The sequence below is a fragment of the Coturnix japonica genome, chromosome 1 (assembly GCF_001577835.2).
Source record: "Coturnix japonica isolate 7356 chromosome 1, Coturnix japonica 2.1, whole genome shotgun sequence".
In the NCBI taxonomy this organism is placed as follows: domain Eukaryota; kingdom Metazoa; phylum Chordata; class Aves; order Galliformes; family Phasianidae; genus Coturnix; species Coturnix japonica.
Window position 1 is genome coordinate 42,091,646 of NC_029516.1, and position 26,894 is coordinate 42,118,539.

General features: G+C 36.0%; 1 long non-coding RNA gene across 3 annotated transcripts in view; it reads left to right on the forward strand.

The window, feature by feature from the left end:
* LOC107311761 overlaps positions 1-26,894 on the forward strand; it is a 74,509-nt gene that overhangs the window by 33,211 nt on the left and 14,404 nt on the right. For 2 of the 3 annotated variants that reach the window (XR_004306892.1, XR_001554231.2), the window contains 2 exons: positions 19,701-19,904; positions 22,187-22,371. This is a non-coding gene — a long non-coding RNA (uncharacterized LOC107311761). Of the gene's footprint in view, positions 1-19,700; positions 19,905-20,726; positions 20,811-22,186; positions 22,372-26,894 lie in introns of those variants that run through there. The other variant, XR_004306897.1, reaches the window with a different exon arrangement.

Here is a 26,894-nt window from a genome sequence, read left to right on the forward strand (position 1 = left end):
GGTTATCTTTTTCATTCTCCATGTAATCGCAGTATCAGTTTGAGGATCTTAATCAGATCCCAAATTAGCAGATAGCATTTCTCTTTGATACAAATTTTTCAACAGTTTTAGACGTAAGATAGGTTCCTTCCCTTGAATCTTTTTTAATGTGAGAAATGCCATTTAGGATTTGCTTTACCCAAATATGTATTTTTGTTCCTGCTCTTTCTGGGGCTTGGTGTGCAGCGAGACAGCTTCTTCGTTCCTGATGCTGGGTTTCTCTGACAGGCTGCCTCGACTAATTGGTCTCTGTCATTTTCTTGATCTTTATTTCTTTCCTTTTGCTTTCTCTTTTTGAGCAGACCCTCACTGAGAACAGCCCACAGGAAAGTGCTCTCCTTGAGCTTCTGATGACCACCTCATGCATGGTGCTATTATTAACAAAACAAAAGCAGAAGCCCTTATGTGGGATTCATGGAACTACTGAGGAAACAACCTGTGAATTAAACATCTGCCTACGTTTAGTCTAAGAAAGAAACAGAAGAATGATGTTTTTGAGGCAGCCTTAAAAAAAAAAAATTAAAAAAAAATGAAGACACTCTTAGGATTTGGATGTTATATTAAGTTTTCTTTTATTAGAAAAAAAATTTACAGTGAAATAGTATGATTTTACATTTAGTAGAGTAGTGACATTAAGAACTGATTTATAAGTTACGTATAATATAATTATTGTACTCTGTTCTTACATGCTATACAGCACTTTTAGCGTCCTTCCGCTCTTCAGACTGATTAGGTGCATAGAGTAATAGTTGTTATTACCAGTGTTCAGAAGGAAGGAAGGAAGGAAGTGCCATGAGTTCATCTTGTATTTGCTTGCTTCACTAAAATTTTAATTCAGTTTGAAATTTATAGGGAAGCTTTTGATTCATGTGTTTCATTATATTCTTTTTAAAATAAACATATTCTGGTGAATTAAATGCCATAACTACAACATTCATGAAGGAATGAATAGCAAGTTTACATTTTTTCCCTACATTTTCTTTTTTCTTCAAACAGACACAATCAAAAATTAAAACTTTTGAAGCATCTTAGATGATTAAGAGCATGGAGCTTCTCCTGTATGAGGAAAGGCTGAGCAACCTGGATCTGTTCAGCCTGGGAAAAAGAAGACCAAGAGGGGACCTGATAAAGGTTTATAAATATCTAAAGGGAGATGTGAGGCAAATGGATGAGGTCAGGCTCTTCTCAGTGGTGTGTAGTGATAGGAGTAGGAGTAATGGCATTTGAACATAGGAAGTTCTATATTAACATGCAGAGGAACTACCTTATGAAAAGGATGGTGGACCTCTGGAACAGGCTGCCCAGAGAGGTTGTGGCATCTCCTTCTACATAGATATTCAAGACCCATCTGGACCCCTACCCATGCAGCCTATTGTAGGGAACCTGCTTTCGCAGGGGGTTGGACTTAGTGAAATCTTGAGGTCTCCTACGACCCCTGCAGTTCTGCAATACTGTGATATTACGCATTCCCCTGTTTAACCTACTTGAGGCTTTTTATTTGCCTTGCTTTCATTCTGAACTTTGTTAAGCCAGTGGGTCTTGACAAACTGCTATTCTATTTAAAATGTGTATATTTGTGTTTCTGATATATATTTTTTGGCTTAATTCTTCAAAGTATTCTGACAGTGAGTCAGCTTAAAATTAGGTTGCTCTGTTATACTGCTTATAATCTGTTCCATATTGAGCACAAACATGCATCATCATTAAATGCTATTGAACTATAACCTTCAATTCTATGTTAAATCAAAGTTTAATCATCCACAACATCAAAAACAGCTTGAGTTAAGTGCAGTTTGCTGTTGCTTTGTGCTGTCAGAGCAACGCAGTGCCCAAGTGCAGTTCAGACTATTCTTGAGCTGCTACAAGACATTCTGAAGTTGATTTGTTGGAGGATTTTCATTGTACAATTGGTATTGATGTCTCCATGTTAGTGATTTCCTTTGTAGGTCAGCTTCTTCAGTGTCTGTATTGCATAGCCAAGTTAATGCAGCTGGCTGCACAGTGTTTCAAACAAGACCAGCTACTGTAGCAGACCGCTATGGAAGTTGTTGGCTGTCAGACTAAGTACAAAACCAGCTGTAATTTTTGACTCTCGAGTTAATTCTCCCTTATTTTATGTAAGGATGAAAATCAGCGTAGTTGCATCAGTGTAGAAAAATACTAATCGTTTCATTTTCTTATTTCTGATTTGACTTTAGGTGTGTGTGTGTGTGTATCCACATATATATGTAACGTGCAGTATTGAGGTATTCAAGTGCTGTGATAACATAACCATGTATTGCAACTTCGCTTATTCAAATGCAAATCTGCAGGAAATTTAGGTTAAACATCAAGAATGAATTAAACAATTAAGCTTTGCTTACAGTCACCCAGGATTAAAAATTTAAGTTCTACATTTCTTAACCACTTAAAACAAATGTTAATCTATCCCTGTACAAAGCTATTAGGGTAAAGAAAAAAAAAATCTGAACTTCAAGTATACAGTCTGTTTTTCATACATCTTAATAAACTTAATAGCTTATAGCAGCTTGTACTGGGGTATTGCATTAAAACCGCCTTGAACATTTTGTCAGTAATAAGCAAAGCAAAATTTTGTCAAAGGATTTAACTAAATTATGGCTTTATCTGGATTCCCAGTTTCCTAAGGAAAGAGATTACAAAGTGCAAGGTACTATCTTTTATGGCATATTTAGCATTTGTTCTTGCTCAACACCTGTAACTGTGCAGATAATAACATGATTCTATGATGCTTCTATTTGCAATGCTTTGTTTAGTCTTGAAAATAAAGATAGATAGCTTCTGCAGCAGAAATGCTATTAATAAGGAATGCTAGAAGCTTAGAGAAGATCAAGTAGGGGGAAACACCCTTTGAAGGTGAAAGAAATAACAAAAATATCTGTTCATTTTATCATTTCTATGGTAAGGAAGAAGCTTCACCATTTGGTGTTTCCAGGTCAGGCAGCAAGCAACTGATAACCTTGTTGTTGTCTCAGCTGGAAGTGAGTAAACTGTTCACTTCATACTTTTTCTGCCTGCTGCTTTGCTACTTCTTGATGCATTCAACATTGTGTTTTTCTGTTGCACCATATGTCAAGTCAATGTTCATTTTGTCACGTTCTCTACAAAGATATGAAACAATTTATTTTCATAGATTTTGTGATTCTTTCTTTGGCTTATATTTCCCACCTTGGTGCCTGTGCTGTGACATTTGGAGCTGGCGGATCAAGCCTTGGATCTTGTTATTGCACAGACCAAACTATAATATCTGACATAAAAAGACTGCTGGGTTCACTCTTTCTCAAGTAAGAATTAAAACAGCTTATGTGCTCCCTATCACACTGAAAGCTGTGATAGGGACCTATAGGAACAAGAGAGAAAGTAGGAAGCACCAAGAGGACTGGCGACCAGCTCTTTCACCCATCTGTGATATGGGACTTGTTGAGATCATACTGATGAATCCCTCTGTGTAGACACAAAGTAGTCAGGTGGCGTCACTGAAGTTTGTCCCTTCTGCTTAGTGGTGATGGTATCTTTCTGTTGGTCTCTATGAAGGCTGTCCATTTCCTTGAAATACCTTTGACCACAAGTAAAGATCAGGAGGAAATAGAAAGCTTGGACTTCAAAGAAAAAGTGTTTTTATGTCTACAACTGAAGATGAGAAGAGAAGCTTAGGGAGGAGATGAAAGGGTGTTGCCTTATCCATTTTGATTTCCTGCATTTTCAGTGCAGATGTTTTCCTTAAGAATGGGTAACATCCTGATGCACAAGATCCTGCTATGCATCAAAGATAACTCTCAAGACCCCTTGACTTCAAAACCCATAACTGAATAGGTTTAACTTAAAATGAAAAGAGTTGTCACGCTTTGTAGGGACAAATAAAGCAGACATAGGACAATCTGTTCTGCACCGGAGCTTCTCACAGCTATGGGTATTTGTGACAACCTTTCTGTTATTCTGCATGAAGCTTCAACTTCCCCTTGCAGAAGATGGGAGTAGAAATGGATGCTTTAGGAATGCCCTTCAAAGACTTTTCATAAAACTCGACTCATCTCAGTCTTTAAAGGGCATGTTATGTAAATTATCTGTCATAATTGTTCTTGGAAAAGAAGGCGAGATTTTGGGAAGGAATTAGAAGATTGTTTAGATTGGTTGTCATTTTTTATGTAATATTGTATGAAGTCTTCTCAGTTGATCAATTAGGTTTATTTGCAAACGGAGGGAGGGGAATAAGAGAGTTCAGGAGAAATTCTATATAATATAAAGCCCATCACTAAATTACTGAAATTAAAGTCCCAACAGTTTTTATTTGGTCAGTAGCAGTAAGTGAAAGCAACATAAAATCTGCTTCTTAGTATTTTGAATTCTTTATCTGAAGTCAAGAGAAATGCTTCGATGATGCTGAGGGACACTGTAGGTACAAAGGAAATTAAACTGAAGGCATCCTTTACTTAATGGCCATGACAGGTGCTTACGGTAAATGAGACCAGATGCTAAGTGGATAATCCTCTATTTTGGCTGCACTTTAGTTCTTTGACTTTTCTCCCTGTACTGTTTATACTAGGGCAGATTATTTATTAACTTATATAGATGTAAAATCATGCCCTTTCATCATAATTTCAGTGAGTCTTACTAGAAAAAAATGTTCACATAGGCCCTAAAAGTGTTTAATATTCCTGAGAAAGCAGGCAGAGGTGGGACTGTGTTTAGAGAATTACAAAGAAAGCTGGAAACTTACTCGTAATTCTTACTGATAATATTTGCATATAGGGGTGTGTGTATATATATATATATATATATAAATTTTCTAAGAATATTTTTGCAGTTGAGTTATCATCAGTGACTGGGGAGAAAAGAAGGAAAGCCCTCCTTCTCTACTTCTGTTAACTCACTGGTCCGTTCTGAGTTCGGCAGAATTTCTTACTGTTCATATGGAAATGACCAAAGAACGTCTGTGAAATTGAGAACAACCATTTGAAAAATTACTGTATTCAGGAAAATCTCATCTCCTTTGAATATGTCCTGTAGGTTAAAATTCATACCCCTTTTTCAGTAAGCTAATATAGGAGTTGAATTGGGAAATACCTTTCACTCCTAAGTGGGATTGTGCTTTCAAAAATGTTTGAATTCCTCATCAGTCGCCTACAAATTTAGCTCTGAAAGCCCCTGAAAAAATCAATGGAGTATTTCCCGCACAGTCCACCAAACTGATTAGAAAAATATTCATACTTAATGAGTTTATTCTTATCTTTCCCAAACTGGGCACAAAGCAGATCTGGTGTATAAATTCACATGGAACCAATGACATTTTCAAGTACTTCCAGTGCTAGTAAATTTGTAGTCACATTTCCTCTGATCTGTGCTTTGCTCTTCTGACTTAAACATACAAGCAATTTCCAAGATACAGTACATGCATTTTGTAACATTCTGTCATCTTTTCTAGTAACCCTTTAACTTTCCTAGGGTGAATTACAAATGTTTGCATTCACACAAGACATAAACATAAATGTTGACAATGTCATGCAACAGTGACTTCTGTCATTCCTGCCAACTGTGTGGATCTGTATTGTACAACAGCAGTTGGAACTTGGTGGTAGAAAAATAATAATAATAATACAGTGGGCTTTTGAGAACCTGTATGTTTGTGTTGCCAAATTCCTATTGAGTTTGACATCCTTTATTTCATTTCATTTTAATGATTTGTTTTTTTAAGGAATGCAAAACTTCTGCAAATTGTATTACTGTTTCTTTTCTACTAGGCTTGCCAAATTTTGTTTTGATATGTTTATTTTCCTTTTATTTAGTTTAGGAAATTCAGCCTAAATTTTGTCAGTCATTTGTACTCATTTTAGAAATGAGTACAAATTTGGATTAAATTGCCTATTTTGGGAGAATCTTGGTGATGTCAGCAATCCTCCACTTTCTACAGTGAATTCCTGATGGCTATGAATTGGTTCAGTGTTAGCATTGTTGTTACTGGGAATGAGACCAATAGTGGCAATATAGATGTCTAATTTAAAAGGATATTTTTAAATATCCATGACAGAATGGTGAAGGCAGTAGGAGACACAGAATTTCTTCGGTGTCCACCTTGTTAGAGACTTCTGTTTCCTGGTTTTATTTCAATTCTGTAAGTGAGTAGAGGCAAGGAGGTGTAAAATTGCATCCCGTCTGTTCTCCAGTATTTGAACATGAGTATTGGACTGTTCAGAAGATAGGTAAAATTGTTGATGTCCTCAGCAGCTCTTCCTTTTTCCTGGCAATGTTATTTTGCACATGACAGAAAAAGTGTTGTTCCTCTTTTCCAAACAGCACCTGTGTGATGGGCTCATTTGCTCAGTCTGCGGAATTAGAGCATGATTGCATTTCACCATGAGCAATTGTCTGGCTGCCTTTTCAGGCATTTACAAAAGTGTTCTCTTTGCTGCTCCCTGATCTGATAGGTACCTCAGGTTTTAAAATTCACACTGTTGCAGCTTGCTACGAGCTTCAGGCAAGTCACTGAAGAGTGTCCCATTTACATCCAACCCAGAATCAGGGCACCTTCTTAGGAATAATGGAGTTCAGAAAGGAGACTTTTTTTTTCTTTTTTGAAGCTTTGTTAACCCTTGCGTGCTGGAGGAGTAATGTGTTGATAGTCTTCAGGCTACAATTAGCTGTTGGTTTTTTATAGGTCTATGAAAGACTTCCATGAAGTAGAACTGAGTTTCTCCACAGTGAGGAGAGTCAGAAGTGGTTCATCCTAAAATGCAGCAAGTTAAAAGGAGCTGATTAGCAGATTAGTGACTTACTGCCAAAACTTTTTCAGGTGCACCTGGCAAAACTAAAGCCTTGCAACAAAAGTCCAAACTGTTGCCCTCCCCCCCCCCCCCTTTCTTCCTGCTGTTGGCAGTGGGATGTGTCTGTTGTCAGTGGTGCTCATATGCTCCTAGATGGATGGATAATTGCAGATTGTGTGTTGGATGCTGTGTTTGTTGAGCTCTGCAACTTTAAAGCATTGTTTATTAAACCAACCAAACAAGGGAATTAAACAGATTATAGTCTTATCGTAGAGCAAGTGAAAGACAGAACGCACGTAATTGGAAGGAGGAGTGTTTTGACAGCTTCTGCAGATGGCAGCAGACAGTAGGGAGGACTGCATTCCTAGCATGTAACTTTTTACTAACAAGGTTCAAATAATTCTAGCAGTTCTTTTGAGGATATTGTATTTGTCACGAGAAGTATGATGGGATTTTTTTTTTTTTCTGTAGGTACCAGTTATGACACTTTCACTTTTTTTTAATGGTTGAAAAGATGTTCTGAACAAGGCCATTGTGAAATTTATGTACTCATTTTTGAAGCAATGCTCTGATTTTTATTTACAATGCTGTGTTCTCTGGAAGGATCAAGAGTTCAGTATTACCTCAGAGCCTTTGCTTTATTTGTCACAGCACTCAACAGTGCTTTCATATTCAGTATCATCTCTGGAGCAATACATTTAAATAGATTATATCAGTTTATATATTTTTTCAGAGAAACATATATAAATACAATAATAGTACAGTGAACAATTTCTTTTTGTATGTACTTTTTAACTTTTGTCTTATTTAAAAAAAAAAAAAAAAAAAAAAAAGATTTCCTTGGAGATTTTGCTTGTCTAAATCTATTTTCTCTCCACCATGTGAAATGACAGGCTATCCAGAATGCCCAAATATTAATTTCTGTGGCATGTCTGTATATTCATCTGTCAACCTTCAGTGAATTTTCTGGTTTTCTATTAGCTTGTCCCAAACTACTGGCAAGCTAAATTTCTCAAACAGGCATCAATTCACTGCATTAAATGCCTGTTCTGCCCTGCAAGATGTATTGATTATTTTTTTCTCAGCAAAGTGACAAATACCATTTTCATGACAATAATAGAGATTGATTACAATTTTATGGAGCAGAGAAGGAGCCAATATTGCTGAGAAAACCTTGGGGCTTCTAAAAAATTGGAAAAAAATCGTTTGAATTAATAAAGAAATTAATGAATTCATCTGTTGCTGATGAAGCTGAAGCATTTTTGATATAATGAAAACTATGGTAAATGCATGATCATTGCTGAAGTGTGGCAAGCTTGAATGTAGTTATATCATCTAGTGCCTGAAATCATTCAGAGAAATGCTTATAATCCATTTTGAAGAGTTCAGACTAGAAAGGACTTATAAGATCTATTTTTTTCTACAGACTTAGGTATGCATGATCACGTGCACGTGAATGCTGTAGTGCTGTCTTCATCAGTGGAAGCTAAATCTGAAAAGCTGAAGAAATATTACCAGATTTTGCTTATTATGAGTATTTTAAATCTAAAGAAAAAATAAATTTGTTTAGGGCTATTTTGATTCATTTTCATTTTTATTTTATGTTATCTCATTTGTTTGAAGTGCAAATTGTAGGTCAAAACTCTTTTACCGTTGTTCTCATTGTGTAGCACCTTGTTCACTATTTAAATGAAGCTGAACAGATAGACAAAATGAAGTTTCAGTATGAGACTGAATATCTGTTTTTGACATGGAGTTAGATTATTCATGGCATCATATCAAAGCAAATTGTAAAAGCAGAATTCACTCTGGGTGTAGTAACATTTACAATATGTATGTGTTTTTGTATATTGTCTCAAAAAAAACCAAAAAACCCTGCATATGGAAACTTTTCTATAAACATGGTTTCATTTGTGTGATGTGACTGTAAAGCCCACCTGTCTTATTCAATGTGATTGCCTTGTATCAATTTTAATACAATTTTATCTTCAGCAAATATATTTGCCTGGTTGAAGTACAATTAAAATACTACAGTGAGAGTGCAACAGATGTGAGCCTTTCAGACAAACTGAATGGTGGGGTGGAAGATAAAAATTACACTGATAACTGTAGTCTCTCTGAAATGGTACTATAGTTTATATATAGCTTATTGTCTGGTCTTCTTCAGGAAATATGAAGAATGGCTTAAGAACAGGAAATTGAGTCCACTGGGTGAAGTTTGCAAAGACAAGCCAGAGTTATATGCAGAACTGATCAGTTGTATCTATTGTACACATAACTCACCAGAGTGACTTGGAAAATAATGGTCTTGCCTTACTTTTTATATTTAAATACACATATATGTATAAATATTAATCGTGGCTCTTATATTTTCTCTTAAGGCAGAACAAAGTCTGATTTTAAGCCGGTTGCAAAGGAGAGTTTCAGAGTTAGGTGCAAGTAATTTATTTATTTAATTAATTTTAATTTATTTATTTATTTATTTATTTATTTATTTTGGTTTGGCGTACTTCAAAGTATTTCTTAAAGTTCTAGGTTAAACTGTGAAACTTAAAAGGAATTTTTCTTCCTTTTTAACTTTAAAGAATCTGGTAATGTATTGTTTTTCTTTTGCTGAATCTCTAGATGTTTACAGGGAGAAATCTGGTTATTTTAGAACAGGAGATTGCAAGAACTGCAAAGTGTCTTATTCAGATTAAAAGAAGGATAAACAAGTAAATGAACAAGCACATCCTACCGCAGATCTTGTATAGAGGTTAATGATTAAGATAGCAATAGAGCCGATTTCCCCAGTTAACATCAATTTTAAACTCTTCTCATACTGCCTTTTCATTTACGTATTAAATATTTTCATTGCAAAAGTTACTTCAAGAGTATCTAAAACTGTTCAGGAGTATTTAAAGACAGGGGAAGAAAAACAGCACCTTCATTATGAAAAGGGATGGCTCTGACATTTAAAATGACAGCTGTAGTACCGAAACAGCTGGGGAATCTCAGGGTGAAATTTTTCAAGGTGGCAGCTCTATCTCAGGAGAAATGTCTTGTGAATGTCTCTATAGAAATAGTTGCAATTTAGCCTTAAAGTGGTGTGATTTTCACATGTGCAGTAATATTTTATTAATGGTGTCTTCCCCAAGTTATCTGGAAGAAAAGTTGTCTAAACCTCACCTTACATATCTGAAGTGGTTTCTGCAGGATGTGCACCTGGGATGTGCAAGAGTCCTGGTGTCATTCACTGCTGCTTGTAATTTGTAAAATGATGGGCTTCCTCTTGACGGTGCATAACAAGAATATTTATGCCCCAAGAAATCAGGCAGTTCTATTGTTGAGGATTTAGGTACTATCAGTTTTCTGTTTTCCTTTTCTTGAAAAGAGAGCTCTGACCAAACTGGACTGAGAAATTCTGCAGTTAACCTTGCGTGGAAATGAAGATGATCCAGCAAGGACTTAGAGCAGCCACAGAGCTGCATGAGCGTGTCAGCTCTGGCACTGGCCTCATGTTTGGTCCTCCTCCATGTGCATCGAACTTGTCTGGTGCCTCAGCCATTCAGCCTGTCCAAACCTATTTGAATTTTATGAAGAAGTTGCTGAGAAGTCTTGCTGCAGTACTCCCTGAAGGAGCTGCAGTGATGAAGAAGGACCAGGGAAAACCCATGTCCTCCTGAATACCTCAGCCTTGCTCCTGAGGCATAGTGAAATTCATGCAGTACTAATGGAATGTCTTTCCACAGAGCACCTTAGCACCTGAGTCAGGCTGTGTCCAGAATGGTGTTGTCCAGCAGCATATAATAACTAAGGTGACATATTTCATTACTGTTTACTGGTTACTGTGCTGCAAAAGTCTGGAATAAAACTTAAGAGTTGTTCCCTTAGCGATCAGTGTAGTCTTAACGGTATTGTGCTTCCACACCATTTTGTGTAACAGGAAATTTCAGTAGCCGTAAAATGGTGTCAGCAAATAAAATGTGCTCTGTGACTTTTTTCCTAAACAACATATTACCCTGCTTTATTTATAGCAAAGTCATTCTCTGACTGCTTAAGACTAGGTGAATTTGTAGAAAAGTTGTTTTAAATACTATCTACAGCCTGAACATATGCGAACAGGAAGAAATATATTACCAATGAAACAACACATAAAATTCCTCATAGCAGTACTTGCTGAAGTTGCTTTTAATGTTCTCATTGTGGATTAGTTTGCTGAAAGAAGCACTGTAGAAATCTGACTTAACGCTGTGCAATACAAACTCATTTTTGCAGCCAATTTTGGAAATGTAATGAGAAATTTGAAAATACTTGATTCTTATGATAATATTAATTTTTAAACACAAATTCATTTAAAACAATTAAAATTGTACATAATGCTGGTAAGCAGTTGATGATTTCAATTATCATAGTATTTGATATTTTTTTAATATGTTATTTCTGTAATGAAATCTTTAAGAATTTAGCTCAATCAAGGGCTGAGGGATGAAGCCCTACTTTCATGCTGTAGGTGAAGGACTCTTAAATCAGTCTCTGGAGTTATTTAACTGTCACCAATTACTCCTGCATTGTAAACAATCAAAGTGCTTGTATCTGCAGGCAGTAGATAACGTGCAAATCAAATAGATCAGCTCTGCCCAGATCCTTGAAGAGATTGTCCTGTCAACTAAAACAAGAATAAAAGATGTGATTGTAAATAACATTTGTGGGACAAGCGGGTTGCTAACATTCATTTAAAAAATAAATAAAGAGCCACCTGTAGCAAGCGGCTCACATTAATTGAACATCCAGCAGAAAGCAGAGCCTTAAGAAAATTCCAAGCATGTGTATGTTCAATTAGCTTTTTTTTCTTATTTTTTTAAGTTATGGTTTGCTGCCTTCTGGTGCAAGGTTTTCTTTTGTCTGTTCCTTGCAGTGAGGTGTAGCACATATCTCTGTCCTTTCACAGGCTTTAGAAAACTGCAGTGGGACTTCTTTAAGTAATGAAGTGACTGAATTGAGAGATAGTACTACAGTTTTTTTACCTACATAAGGGTTGTGCATACGGACCACGGGGATTTTATTTTAATACTAGAATTATTCAGATTAGTATGTCCAGATAAATTGTGTTTTTTACCTATCATGAACAACTTTGTTTTTCTGGTTTTATTTCTTGTTACTAAAGATAATGAGGAAAAAGAAACAAGTCATTACCTATTATTTTTGATTGTTGACGTGTTTCTATTGCAATCTATTTAATGAACAGGACAAGAAAACTGAAGTTGTAATACTATTTGGCATGGCATCAACTACTACTCCTAATATCAGTTTTAGTGACCTTCAGACTTATTTAATACTGCTGCACTGAAGTTATTAGAGCTTTGACAATTTGACTGATAGAGTACAAGAAAATATCCCAGAATTGTCATATGATGAAAGATATTTTCATTCAGAATCCTAGGCTGAACCTGCTGTATGTCCATGGTTGTGTTCATAGGTCAGGTAAGCACTGAGCCTTTTTCTTTTATTTCAAGGGAATGAGAGGAAGGCTGTGGCAATTTCTTTATATTCAGTTTTGACAAAAATATTTGGTAAACAAACTAGCTGGAGAGAGAAGAGCAAAGCTGTTAAATGTCATTTTCTTGTATCGACTCTTTTCTTTTTTTCTCCTAAAGATAGCTATTTAGTGCATTAGTGGATTTCTTTGCCCTTCCAGACTGGCTTCCTGTAGGTTTTACTGTGAAGTAGCAGGTGTACAATTCCAAAGTGTCTTTACAAGTGGCTCAGCAGGGCTTCCTATGCCATACATCCACTGGAGACAGCTCATCTGTTTAATCCTTATGTTTTAGTCAACCTTTCTTATTATGCGGACAGAGCTCCCATGCTCAGCTGGATTTTGACTCTCAGAATGAATTGATGGAGCTCTTTGATCTTTGCTGTGTATTGCATCTGTTTCATCTTTCATCTTAATGCATGATCTTCCTAACTCCTTGCTGGTGATTTATTTATTTATTTATTATTTATTTTCCACTTGAGTTCATCAGTTTTACTTTGTTCCTTCTGACATGCCTTTTTACGTACTATGAAATTGTTTGTAGAACTTTAACTTAATCACAGTTAAGTTGGTATAGGTGTTTAAAAACATGGGCAAAAATCTAGCCAGCAGGTTTTATTTAGGGCTGGCATATAGCATTCCATAGACTTGATCAGAATTGTTACACTAAATTTATTAACTTTTTACAAACTTGCAGATTTTTGTTCCTGTGGGAATTATCAAAGAATAAAAGGATGTCACAGTATATACTTTTGGAATAGGCTGCTAATGGGTATCAAAATCTGAACTACAGCACTGCTCGGCAGTGCCAATATAAAGCAGTACTTTCTTGAACTGTAGCCTAACATGTGAGCATATGTTGAAGCTCATGCCTGCTAGGGGCACTGTCTAAATTTCTGTTCAAAATTAGCACCTCCTTAGGTACCATAAAGCAGGGATAAATTGTGTGCTTATTCTGCTTCAGGCAGTTTTGATTAATCCTATTCAAAACTCTAGGTGTTTTTTTAAGTGGAAAGTTAAAAGTAAGTTACTGTTAACTTGCCTCCACTTTAACTATGATAACTGGTGATGAATTCCCCTTTTCCAAATGAAACCTGGAAAGGGACAATTTAGATGATATTTTTTAGCTTAAAGTAATACTATCAACAAAGCATTTTGTAATGGTATATTTGATTCCAGCATTTATGCAAGAAAGCTTAAGTTCCCTTCTCAAAAAGATTTAAATCGGTGTTCCATTTTTGAGTGACAGTAGCAATTTAATTCCCCTAGTGATCATTAATGCTAAAGTGGCAAGCACATTTTCAAGTGAGCGAAGAGCATTTGGTCTGAAACAGCTAAAATCTCAAGGAGTCCTTGCTCATAAGAGGTTTGATATATTTCACTGCAGTGCAGCATCTTTAATATATGGTGTTGCACAAGGCTATTTCTTGTTTTCATCCATAAGATGATCATATTTTTGGCTTAAAAATGCTTAGGGAGTAGGCATCATTTGGGTGCTTTTGTTTTTTTGTTTTGTTTTGTTTTGTTTTGTTTGTTCTTCCACAGGAGAGGGCTCCTCATGTGGAACTTTTGCTTCCCTGTGTGGTGAAGCCTAGGGCAGTTGACTGTTGTGCGCTGAAGAAACTCAAGGAACTTTCATGTGGAACTGGAAAGGGATCCTTTAGTGATACTTTTTTGGTCAACTAACTATGATCATTTTGGTCACGTTGCACAGGAGTCCTTTGATATTTTCCTGCAAATGCAATCTTTTAAAGTGGAGAGAAAGAAGTATTTTTTTCCTTTTGAGCCTGCTAGGATTTATTTAAAAAGAACACACAACCATGTAGATTGAACTTGAACTTCCAGGAGATTAGAGTATCCATGCTGTTCTGGTGGCTTTGAAAACTTTAGTGACGTATCAAACAGACATGCATTCCTTACCACAAGAATTTACAATGTTTGTTTTGGAATTAGTCTAAAAAATGAGTAATGTTAGGCTTTGTTTCACAGAGACAAAGATAGATAGGAATGTATATCATGATAATTTCCATAATGAAACATCAAAAGACCTTGATGTAGTACAATGCAATTACATCTGCTGCAAGAAAGTGTATTTGTTGTCTATTATAATAAATATCATTATTCCTCCTGACTATTTCTCTTACTGTTGTACTTTCTTTTAGCAACTGCTTGATGTAAGACTCTGTAAGAGCTTGCTATCCTGAGATTTTGATGAATATGGTTGCACGGTTGGCCATCTTGTCTTCTATTTAAAATTATTATTTTATTTTCTCTCTGGAGTTACAGCTTTTTAACTGTTCTGAAATTAATCAGGTGTAAAGCATTCTCTGTCAGAAAATTAAATAATTGTATTGAAAGCATCTCATTATAGCAATCTGAAAAATTAATGAAATCCCGAATGCTCATGTTGGATAGTTTCATGATTTGAGACCTACCTTTGGAAAATCCAGACCCAAAGCGTAACTATAGCGACCACTTTACTTTTATTTAAACAATGATTTATAGACAGGCAATAAATAAAAATCCTACCTGTTGTGTATTTTAGATTATTTTGCTTTCTTTGGAACACTACACGTTGGACAGGCTATGTCTGTAAGGTAGAGTTTGATTCAGCTACATTTATGTATTTTACATTTTTGTACAGAAAAAAATGGATACTTTAGAATACTCCAGTTGTCTCCAGAGCAAGCATTTGTTTAATTCAGATGTCATTTCACTCTGTGTTTCCGTGTGTCTGTCTGCCATCCCATAAGGATAATGAAATTCATTCCAGTTTAGTGCAAGTAGGAACATTTTGCTTTAGAAAAGGTTTTTTAAGTGCAAAATTGGGAAGGAATTTCTGCACACTACTTTCTCACAAAATGGTGCCTTCAGGGAAGAGCTACTGCCAGCTTCTGGAGCCCCGGGGCTCCGTTGTCTCACTTGACCTAATGAGGCCCTCGTTCAGAAGTTGCTCTGTATATGGGAAAAAAAAAAAAAATCTTTCTGTTAAGACAATGCAAGACTTTCTTGCCTTGTCTTACAGAGTGATGGAATGGTACTAACAAAATTCTTTAATCCAGAATTGTGCAACGCTGGCATTCTGAATGTGAGTGAATGATTTGCTTTCTTTTTAATTTTCAGTTGTTATTGTTCAATAAGATAGAATTAATTTGGTAGATTTCATTTTACTCTTGGCTTCCTATTCACATGAGTTTTGCTAATTGCCAGGTATGTAACATATTTCACTGGATTCTTGGTCTGATATTTTTATTATATTTTATTTTATTTTTGTCATTCTTTGTCACAGAAGTTGCTGAATGTGTTGTGTTAAGTCATCCCGACATTTGTTCTATTAAGTAAGTCTCATCATGGATAGGCAGTAGTTGGGAAATTACACTGGGAAAAACTGCTCTGTGCATGCAATTGTGTTTTTTCTTGGGTATGTGCTACTGAACTTTGTTAAAGATGAGATGTTTAGCTGGGTGTGGGTGACTCAATATAGCTGAAAGAAAAATTAGCTTTGGGGCTTACCTAAGAGCTGTTTAGAGCAGAAGTCCCCAGCTCATATGTGCCGATCATGCAACAGAAGGAGAAAACTGAATCTGTTGATCACAATAATGATTGAGAAAAAAAAGAGGTTGATGTCCCTTTTCTTCCTTGATCAATTCATGTAGTGTAGGAAAGGTCATTTTTCTTACAACTCGTTAATATTTCACTTTAGTTCATTCTGTTCTAAGAACTGACACAACATGTGGCCTCTTCACATCTGCCTAGAGGAGCTTCCCCCTGGAGAAGCTACACATGACCATTGCAGACAATGTTCATTGCTGCAAAACTTTACGTTTTCATTCCATTTTATGTGCAATATGTGCAATTTATGACAAAGGCTGATTCTTGATTTGCAGTGCTAAGAATACAGTAAAATAAATCCATGGCTATTTTTGATGAGTATGACATGCCAAAATGAGAAATTATACCAGAAGCTCTCTGTCTGTAGCTACATATGTTCTTTCTTGGAATTAAGAGGGAATCAATCAGTGGGTGAAGGGATTTGTGGGTTGATGCATAACTGAGCATCTGAAGTTCTTGATTTCATGAAGAGGTTCACTGCAGGAGGACACTGTCTTTCATATGCTTGCTCTGCCATGTGTGTGATTCCTTAAGCTAGCCAGCCAGCATCTGTGCAGTGTCCTGCTCTGAGTTTATGTACTTGTATTTGGCCTTAATTTCTGTGTTCTTGTTGCCAAATGTGCAGACTCTATTAATTGGAAGCCACTGAACATTAAAAAATAATTTAAAAGCCCACTTCCCTGCAAGGTGAAGAATATTCCTTTCATTAAGCTGTCCATTATTTTAAATGTATAATTTACATATGTATTTTCACTTAAGTTTTTTAAAGAAGTACTGAATTGAAGATGTGCAAGAGTACAAATGGAAAGTTTATCAGGCTGACATTTTTAAGATTTACATAATTTAAAAAGTCAGCTAATGTCAGTCTGAGACTGTGCAATATAATTGTTGTGGTTTATCAAAACATTTCAGAATATTCTTACAGGTGTAATTCATGTTATTGGGTACATCTCCCATAAATTTTGCCAACTCTGGTGCTTTTTTTTTTTTTTACCTTAGCCAATTCATAGATTAATAGAATAATTCAGTTTCAAAGAGACCTCAGGAGGTCAACTAGTCCAGGGTCCAGCTCAAACAGGGTTAATAATAAATTCAGATCAATTTAGCAGCCTTCGTTATTACTAACAGAGAGAACAGTACTTCAATGGACCAGTCATTCCACTGATGGCTAGGTATGGAAATACGGAAATAATTCTTGCCTGGTAGATCTCTGTCATGCCTGTATCCCTCATCCTGGGTGTGATAGAGGAGAGCACAGATGACCAGCCTAAAAGCTAAGAGTAGAGTAGGTGAGACTTATTCTATGTCTTTCCACAGTGTCCTCTGAAGTAAGGAGAAAAAAAGCATGAGAGAAAAGCCTGATATATTTGCTGAAAAATTGAAAATGTACAAATGTAAGTGCTTCTCGGGCACCAGATTTTATCCTTCTTTCATGCTGCAATTCAGACTTTCAATTTGGATGTGTTAGAGACCATCCTATTTGTTTCCCAGCTGTGCCAGCTCAGATCTGCTCTGTCAGCCTAGAAACATAGTCAGGTCCATGCTGGTCACTGGCTCGAGATACTGCTATGGGCAAACTTACATATATTATGGTTTGATTCACTTTCTGGAATCAGTTTTTACTGAGCCTCCTATTCCCGAGTACTTTCTAAGACTCCCTCATTTGCTATACACAATGATTTCGCCTTGCCTTACACTCTGTCAGGATATTAGGAACAAGACAACTTCTTCATTTTTACAGGCTGTCTAAAAAACCAAGATCTGATTTGGGTACAGCAATTGAAATGAGAAAGAATAATGTATAATGGTCTTCCTTAACTTCTGAGTAAAATTTGCTTTGTTGTAAATATTTTTACAAAATAGTCATTCTAGTTGGGCTAGGACTGATCTTTCTAACAGTTCTAACAGTTTCTGCCGTAAAATTGATGACAGTAGAGTATGAAAGTACTTGAGCTAGATCTCAACTTCTTAACAACTCGAGTTTAGGTAGCAGAGCAGAACTGGTGCAGTTTTCAGTATCTGACTGAGAAGCTGAGATAATACTTGATTAGTGACTTAAAATGACTGGATGGATGGCATTACATTTGAGGATGACATTTATTTTCCTGCCCTCATCCTTTTCAACACATATAAGCAAGCAATTAGTTGTGTTTTGACCAGTAACAAATATCGTAACCATTCTTGTATATGGCTTTGTAAGCTTTCTAAATGAGACAGTTCCATGAAAGAAAAATTTAACTTGGAAAGACAAAGCTGATTCTGGCAACACTGTAATTTTAAGGAGTGCAATCAAATATAATTGATACTCCCTGAGCTGTTGTTTTCTGACTGTTGCTATTTCGTTTGGTTTGCGAGAAAGTGTGAAAATTTTATCTGACTTTCATGTGATACCCTTCAAGAAAAAATCTATTGTTTTCAACTGATTTGTTAAAAAACAAGGTCTTTCTTGTTCATTTGTTTTTGTGTTTTGTTTTTTTTGTTTTTTTAATACTTAAAGTTAAGATGACACAAATGAGTATGTGAAGTATTGCTGGGTAGAAATTTTAATTTGAAACTAGCCTTTAAACTGAAGTAAATGTAGGATCACATTTCCTGACAATATGTGGCTTTAGAAAAGAGACCGTTAGTCCAAGTGCTATGGTAACTAGAGTAACACAAATTAAAAAGTGGACATAAAATTTTTGCTAGTTCTTATATGTTAGTATTAGTTGACAACCGCACTTAGCTTTAATTAGTTAAATGGAATTATCAGAAGGCATTTCAAAATTATCAAGTTTTGTGCTGGAATGCTGGGCTGTGATGGTATTTCTGCTACTGCAATATTTTTTCTACTTTATATCAATTGCCTTACAGTACTTTGTTGTGCATTTGGTTTATATACGGAAAAAAAGGAGAAGTCTTGAACCACCAACACAAGATCGTCAGACGTTCCAGTGAACAAAAAAGATGAAGCATTGTTTTTTAGTGCAATGCTGAAATTGTCTATTGGCTTATATTTCATTAGCACGTTTTTATATTTTGAGTGCATAATATCTTTGTGTTTTTAACCATCTCAATGTGTAGGCTTTGCTAGTTGGAATTTATAGACTATCAGACTTGTTGAGAGGAAGATGTATACAGAGAAGCCTTTAATGGTAGCTAACTGCTTCTGTGGGCCCAATTAAGACTACCCAACTGTGAAACTCAGTCTCTGGAGTATCAGTGCAGTAGGCTTGCCTGGATTTTTTGAGATGGAGGGGACGGAGGTCTGGAATAAGGAAATATCCACAGAAGCCGTGCAGAAAAAAAAAAAATACTTTAAGAATGGGGATAAAAGAAAGCCAAACCTCATAGAAACAGAACAGTGACCAAGTGTCAAACTTTTAGTATGTGGTATTAAATAAGGTCTGGGGTCAGCTTTATGTATGTGCCATATTCTGGACTGGAGGCTGTAGTAGCTGTGCCTGGGATCTGGATGTGTTGTTGGTCCAAAATCAATCTTGTCGTTCCTCAGACGCAATGAGAGATAATAAGTACTATTCACCTGATTGCCTTCCTGCTCTGAGACAGCTGGTGACGCTTGTCTTCCTGATAACCAGGAGTTTCAGATCTAAGGCAGGGATAAAGAAATGCTGGGAGCTTGCTGAATCTAAATTTGACAGTCGATGGCTGTGTAGAGGGTCAGGAGGGATAGAATCTCTGACACGCATAAGAAAGGAACAAAATTTATCTGCTCTGGTTGCAATGATTAGATGTCTCTTTGTCTGGCTTTCTTACAGTGGATGATTGATTGTACCCGCCAGCTGGCTAATATCATAATTAACAAAGTTGCTACCATGTCTGAGAAGTTTAATCGAAAAAATTGCTGGCAGTATGATACCATTGTCACAGAGATCACAAGCCCTGCAGTGTCGACTTTTGTACTGTTGGAGCCACAGGACTATGTAGATGTGCAGAGAAGTCGTTCGCTGGGATAACTAAAGGTATGTTCCTTTCCCCATACCTTTCTCCTGTGTCTGTGCTCTTGAAAAATGTAGTGAATGGGTCTTTGATGGTATCTTTCATTTCAAGGTGGCACATGAAGCTATTCTGTTGTATTTTAAAGCATTGGCAATGGCAATTTTGAATGTTTTATCAGTGCATCAAAAGGTAGATAGCCAAAACTGTAGTTCAATACTACTCACCTTTTTGAGGTGTTCTTTGCTGTCTTGTCAGATGGTTTTTGAAAAAATACAGATGAAATATTTTTCGTAGATACTTTTCTCAGTCGTAGGAATTATAAATGCTGTTGACAGCCTATTTTGTAGGAAATTGTACTTCAATTCGGTTTTTGTTTCGTAATGCTTCTTTTCACTCAGTTCTTCAAGTCAGAATGCAGCTTGAAAGGCAGAAGAAGAAAAAATCTGTATGCTTGCATTTTTAATTCACTGTTAAGATATCCTGTTAAAATATTCTCCTTTAAATATACATATTTGTGTGTGCATTTGAAATGCAAGCAGCATCAGTTCCATCAGCTAGAAAGCCTCTTCATAGCACTTTTATAAAACATTGCTTGAGAATGTTACGTATTCCTTTTGCATGTTTCTGTAGTTTTCCAAGTTAAAAATGACTCCACTGAGCTCATCTTCTCTGCGGTTGTATTTTACGTGTGTGTGTGTGTGTGTGTGTGTGTACGCGCTCTGCGTGGTAGTTCAGTTATGCTCTGGAGTATGTGTTGGAAATGCCAGCCTGACATATTGCTAATGAGTGTGCATATTGACAGTGACGGGGGCGTGTGTCTGTCTGTGTGCCATATATTAAAACAAAAAGAGGAGGGAGACGGAGACAGAGAAAGACAGAGACACAGAAGGAAATATTGGGATGGGAAAGAACAGTTTATTTACATTACGGTATGTCAAAATGTTATTGTGGCTAAAAATCCATTTTAAATAGAAATGAGATAGCATATGACAATTCCTTCTCTCTCTCACAGGAGTTAATATGACCATGGTGAGAGTAAGCAAAAAACATTTGTTTGAGTATTAATGGGGTTTATTTGCTCTAATAATGATATCTATTTTGTGCTAGATTCTAAAATTTGGGAATGAATTCTTTGCAATGTGTTTCAGTTCTGTAATAAGATCTCCCTAAGTTTTCTGTTGCTCTTCTTTGTGTCTTTACAGGTAAAATAGTTTTGAGCATTCAGATCAAATTGTTGCAGTAGATGTTCGAAGGAATGCTTTGCTGTATAGCTAACACAGTTGATGTTTATTTAAAAACAACATATTTGGGAGATGTACTCTTTTCTATTTTACAATTTACTGTTTTGACTTAAATAACTGTATAGCTTTGAACTGATGCAAATGTCATAGCAATTTCAAACTAATCTTGGCTTATGTTTTTGGGAGAGAATTTTCAATTCTCAGTCACTTTAATTTCAGATAAATTATTATCAAGTAGTAGACCAAAATGGAAGTGCCAACCGAAGCCTTTATTATTATTATTATTTCTTTATTTGCTAATAGTCTGTGCCTTAAAAGACAGTTCTGTTCAGAGGAAGAAATACTTTTTTTCCAGGCCATAAAAATATTTCTATAATCATGTTTATTGCTACCATCAGTAACATATTCCAGGTTTTAACTTAGCCTACTAAATCTGCTCTGCTTTTCAAGAGGTGCTAAGCAAAATTTAAAAATCGATATTTTATTTTGAATGGATAATGCTGAGAACAGTAGCAAAATAGATTAGTATTGTAATTGCAGACAATAGGGAAGATTAAGTTACTAAAACAGTATATTGTTGTTCTAAACTAAACCCTGTAATATTTGATGTAATTGAGACTGTGCATTGTTAGAACTCAGTTGGAGTATCAAACGGTTGTGAGGATTAGAGCAGACAACTAAAGCAATGTCAGATAGATGTGGCTGGATTTTAACAGGATTATCTTCTGAGATGTGTAGAAATGAGCTCTTATAATAGTTTCAGAGGAATTAATAATTTTAGTAAAATGTTAATGGCAGATGTGATAATATAAAGAGTTAGAAGATTAGCGATGCATTCTTTTGCATGGAAATAAGAATATAATAAATGTCCTGCAGGTGACTGAAGCTGCTGCAATTTTATTGGAGATTAAAGTTTGATTGACCTTTGCTGAGGTGATTAACCCTCCTGAAATTAAAAGCCAGTGCTAAATTATTCTGTCCAATTTAAATGCAAACACAGAACAGTATGCCGTGTCATTCAAGTGAAAGGGAAAAAAATGTTTTAATTTTCCTTTTGCACTCAGTGAGCTGTGCTTGCAGACGTTGCATGACTGTGCCCTGCTGGAGCTGCCCAGTGGCATCCTTCCTCTGCTCTGCTTGTCGCCGCTGAAGCAGCAGTGCCATGGGGACGCTGAACCTGGGAGCAGCTGCCTGAGACAAACCCTCATGCAGGGATATCAGCAGAAGCACATGGAGGCACATCAGTAAGGTAAGCAGAAGAAAGCACAAATGAGATGCTTTATCTCCTGGTTTTGACCTCAAACTGGCTGGAATGTGCATGAGCAGGAGCATAATACGGGTGAGGGGTTCTGCTGAGCCTGCAAGGGAGCTTGAGGGAGCTCGGCTGCTCACCTGTGACAACCATTGTGGAATTAGATGTAGAGAGTCGTGTGTTGCCTTATTTTCTTCTCCCTGACCCTTAAATGTTGTCTCTATAAGTATGCAGAAACATATGTTTTGACTGACAGCGCTTCCTTGAGAGCAGCTCAAGTGCAGGTGTGGGAATGGTTGCACCACTTGAACATACTGATCCCAGTCCTTCAGACCACGTGTGTGCATGTACTTAGGTCTAAGCCAGCATGAGTAGGATCAGACCATGGGCTTAGTAGTTGCCTAAAGCCTGTGGGAGATTACTTGCCGATGTCAAGTCATGCAAATGGTTTTTGGAGTCACTGTTGCTCCACATTTGAGCAGACTTGGAGAAACTAGCAATCTTTGAATTAATTTGTAATAGATTGTGGGTCTTCACAGTGCAGTTGGTAACTGTGTGCACACTATATTAGCATATAATAAATTTTACAGACCTGAGCGATATGTTCACTCTAAGTTTCTTTATGAATCTTTCGTAAAACGTTGAATATCTTTAAATTCCTCCCAGTTGACCTGTCTTGCTCTTTTCTTGTTTAAAAAATAAAAAGAAAATAATGAATGCTAGGATTGGATTTGTTTTGTAGTGAAATAGTTTTGCTTTTCCCAGAATGAGACGTTAATATCTTATTATAAAACACCATACTGCTTAAAAGCAGTTCTTGAGGATTGAAGAGACTTTGAGAGCTCAGATTTACAATAGGTAGAAATACTATAGTTGGATTCACTTTAAATTTGTCTCTTTCTTGTGAGCAACAATGATTAAAGATTCATGTCAAAATAGCAGAAGATTCAAACCAGGTTAGTTACTTGAGGCTGAGCTTGCACAGAAGTACTTGTAGCATCGCTCCTCCTTTCCTTTGTCGGATAGCCCAAGGAGGGAGGCAAGTGGAACAGATCTCCAGCCAAGGGTGCTTGTGGTCCTTGACACAAAGCATTCTGCATCAAACTACATGGTACGCCATCCCAAGTCCACTTCTCTTTGACCATCTGAGGAGTGATCAAATGGCTCTTTGAAGCTTTTTTCTTGCATGCTAGTAGCATCAGTGTAGAGAACTGGAGAAGGGCTGCTTTCTCTGTTTAGATTTGAGTGAACTTTCTGCCTAGTAAAATTCCCCTTTTTATACAGCCGCATCATGCTAAAAACACTATGAATATGCCATTTTGATCCTATGTTCTCATTTTTCACCAAGAAAGACTTTGTATTACATCTGTCAAGGCAGGGAAGTCCAAGGAATTGTAGTTCAGAAATTAAGGACCCTGTGGTTGTGTCTCACTTCTGTCTAGGCTTTTCATTTACACTTTAAACAGCCTTCAGAGAGATGAGCTGCTGCTTCTGGGACTCAGTGAGGAAAGTGAGGAGTAGATAAAAGCAAAACTTGTGGTGGAGTGACCTAAATGGAACAGCTGGCAAAAGCATAGAGGGGGTTCTCCAGGGTACTGAATTATACCTCCAGGCTTGGATTAGTGGGATGTTTAACAAAGAGATCCATTTGCCAAAAGGATCTCTGCCTGATTTTTAATTACGGAGATAGCACTCCCTTCAACATTTGTAAATTACTGAGCTTTTTTCCTGTAGTAAGGTGTAGAGTACTAATTGTTGGCTTTGGGCTTTTGCTTCTTCTTTCTTCAAACTACGGTTTTTGTATTGTCTAGATTAACCCTATAAATACTGGAGAAATGAAATATTACCATAGCTTTTCTTACGAACAAGATGCATTCTCTATAAAAATAAATATGAACTTTAAATTTGTATATGTTATAGTGCTAAGAGTGCTTGGAACATACTTTTTAAAAAAAATTTAGGAAACCAGTGTTTCATAGGATCTTTTTAATCATAAGTACCCATCCTATTTTAGTTAACAGTAGGTACATATCCATCAACCAGCATTTTTTCAAATTATAGTAGTTGCATCTCTCCATCTCTATGTGTATTTTAGAGTAGAGCAGTGCAGGAGAGGAAAATGAGTGGGGCTGCTTGTGTGAGAAATTCCTATTTTATTAGCGAACTTTAGTATGACTTTCATGCTCCATATGCACTCTGCTATTTTATATCGTCAATTAGTCTTGCCACGCATTTATTATGACTTCACATAAAATGAAAAAAAAAAATGCAAGAAAGTATGATACTCTAGGAGTTCAGAATATTTTCAAAGGGTTGTCCTGATTTTCAAATCAGGACAATTCATGATGAAGTAATATTGTGAGCAATACATGTGATCAGTGACAAGAGGCTCCTAAATGTGTTTTTGTATTAAGTGACAGGTATAGGTAGAACAGACAGGAGAGTGTAGTAAAATATTTTTAGAAATTTTGTTGGAAAATTCACTAAATCTGATTAATTTAGGCAAAAAAGAGAATAGGGTTATGGAAGGAGGCTAGGATGTTGTTGCAGTACTCACTTCCTACAGAGTGTAACACATAGAATATATAGTTAGTCCATACAGCTTCTGGTTTGCTTCTTCACAAAATCGTTAATCAAGTATAGGAAGTTCTAGAAACAATTCACATAAGATTAAGTAATATTCGCTATATGTCAATGTAAATAAGTCATGTGAGAGACCAAACAACTGCTTAGCCTGTAGTACAACACACAGCTGATTCTCTCTTGCAACAGAGAAAATATTACATCATATCCCATTTCCCCAGCCACAGTGGCATACGGAATTAGACATACTTCTAGGCTGATCTAGTGCTTTCTTTTACAAACCATCTTTTTCAACATTGTAATATTTAACTACATTGGTAGTAGTTGTGATTATTTGAATGGAAAGCACTTCAAAATTTTTTCACTTTTTTTCTGTAAGCTTTATTTTTCTTCTGAACTCTGACAACATCCTCTCAATATTCTGCTCTGACAATAGATAAATGAAAACTGGAGGTGTGGTTACCTTTAACTACAGTATATGTTAAGCATTTTCCATATATCTTTAATGATGGTACAATTCATGCTTTTCCATATAGAAGAAACTTTCTAAAGAGTGATGTATGCACTGTAATGTGACCACAAAATACACCGCAATATCAATACCTATGTAGAATTAAATTTTAAAGTTGTAAAAATATTAGCTGTGAAGTTCATAATGAAAGCTACATATTCTGTGTTGTAGGTTTACACATGATGAAAATGTATTATATATTCCAGCCCAGAAGTAACCCTAGAACCAGGACAGAAGATGCAAGCTGACTAGTCTGAATAAAGAAATTATATGAATTTGGAAGTAAACTTATTCTGTCTTATTTTCTTTGTTATGGAAAGAAAAAATTAGCAATAAGTAACAAAAATTATAAGTTCCTTTCAAGCTTCTTTTAAAAAATCAGTAAATTACCTAAGTGATCATTTTGTCAGTCTTACAATTTATGGAAAACTAGAAAGAGGTTGATTATGGAATTTTTGCCCATTAGACTTGTTTAGCTTATTGGAAGTGTGTATAACAGAGAACTGAATTTGAATAACGCAAATAGCTCCATGTGAAAACTTCTGGAGAGCAATGACTGATCCTTCATTCAGTTTCCTTATTTATTAGAATTCTGTTATAAATATAGAGATTCTTATACGGCTTTAGTATTTTTGCTTGTTTTCAAGTTGTCATAAAGCTTTGTAGGTCAAAGTGCAAGGCTTTTTAAGTATTTACCATTTTACTTTCTTTAAAATGAGTAGCAAGATAAATTTCTAGAAGCTTTACTTGAGAGTAGACTAAAAGATATCTTCTTTGAAGAAATTAAATTGAAAATGAAGTGAGGGAGTTTTCATTAACAATTGTCTGAGTGGAAATGAGAACAACTTGAGCCATCATGTTCAACAGTTCAAAAATTGCTTGAGGAGACATTAACTTTTTAAGTCCTGTCTGAATAATCACTAAAGTTTTTTGTCAGAATTGAATACACTTTTCCATGTGGAAATGTTGAGGAAAACATTTATATCAAAAGATATAGTCCAATTTCTGAAAATACAGACCAATTAGTGAGATTTAATTTAGATATTTGTTACCGAGTATGCATCATGTATATGTTAGAGATGATTTACCATTATTTCCTTGTCTTATTTGCAAAAAGAGACTCCTACTTATTGAAATATTACTGAAGAATCTAGCTTTCCCCACAAATTACACACTTTTTGCATAAATGTGCCTAATTACCTGAATTCAGTTTTGATTAGCAGTGTTAATTGATGCAGCTGTGGATGGGCTCTGTTTACCTAAATTACCATGTGCAAACAGCAATACGTCTGAAAGTGAATATGCTAAACTGAAAATACTAATTAGCTAAGACAGATTGTTATTCAAGTCACATCTCAGAGCTTTTTAATGAAAGCCTGAATGTGTCAGGGCTTTATGATGTTCAGACAGAAATGTCTATATTACA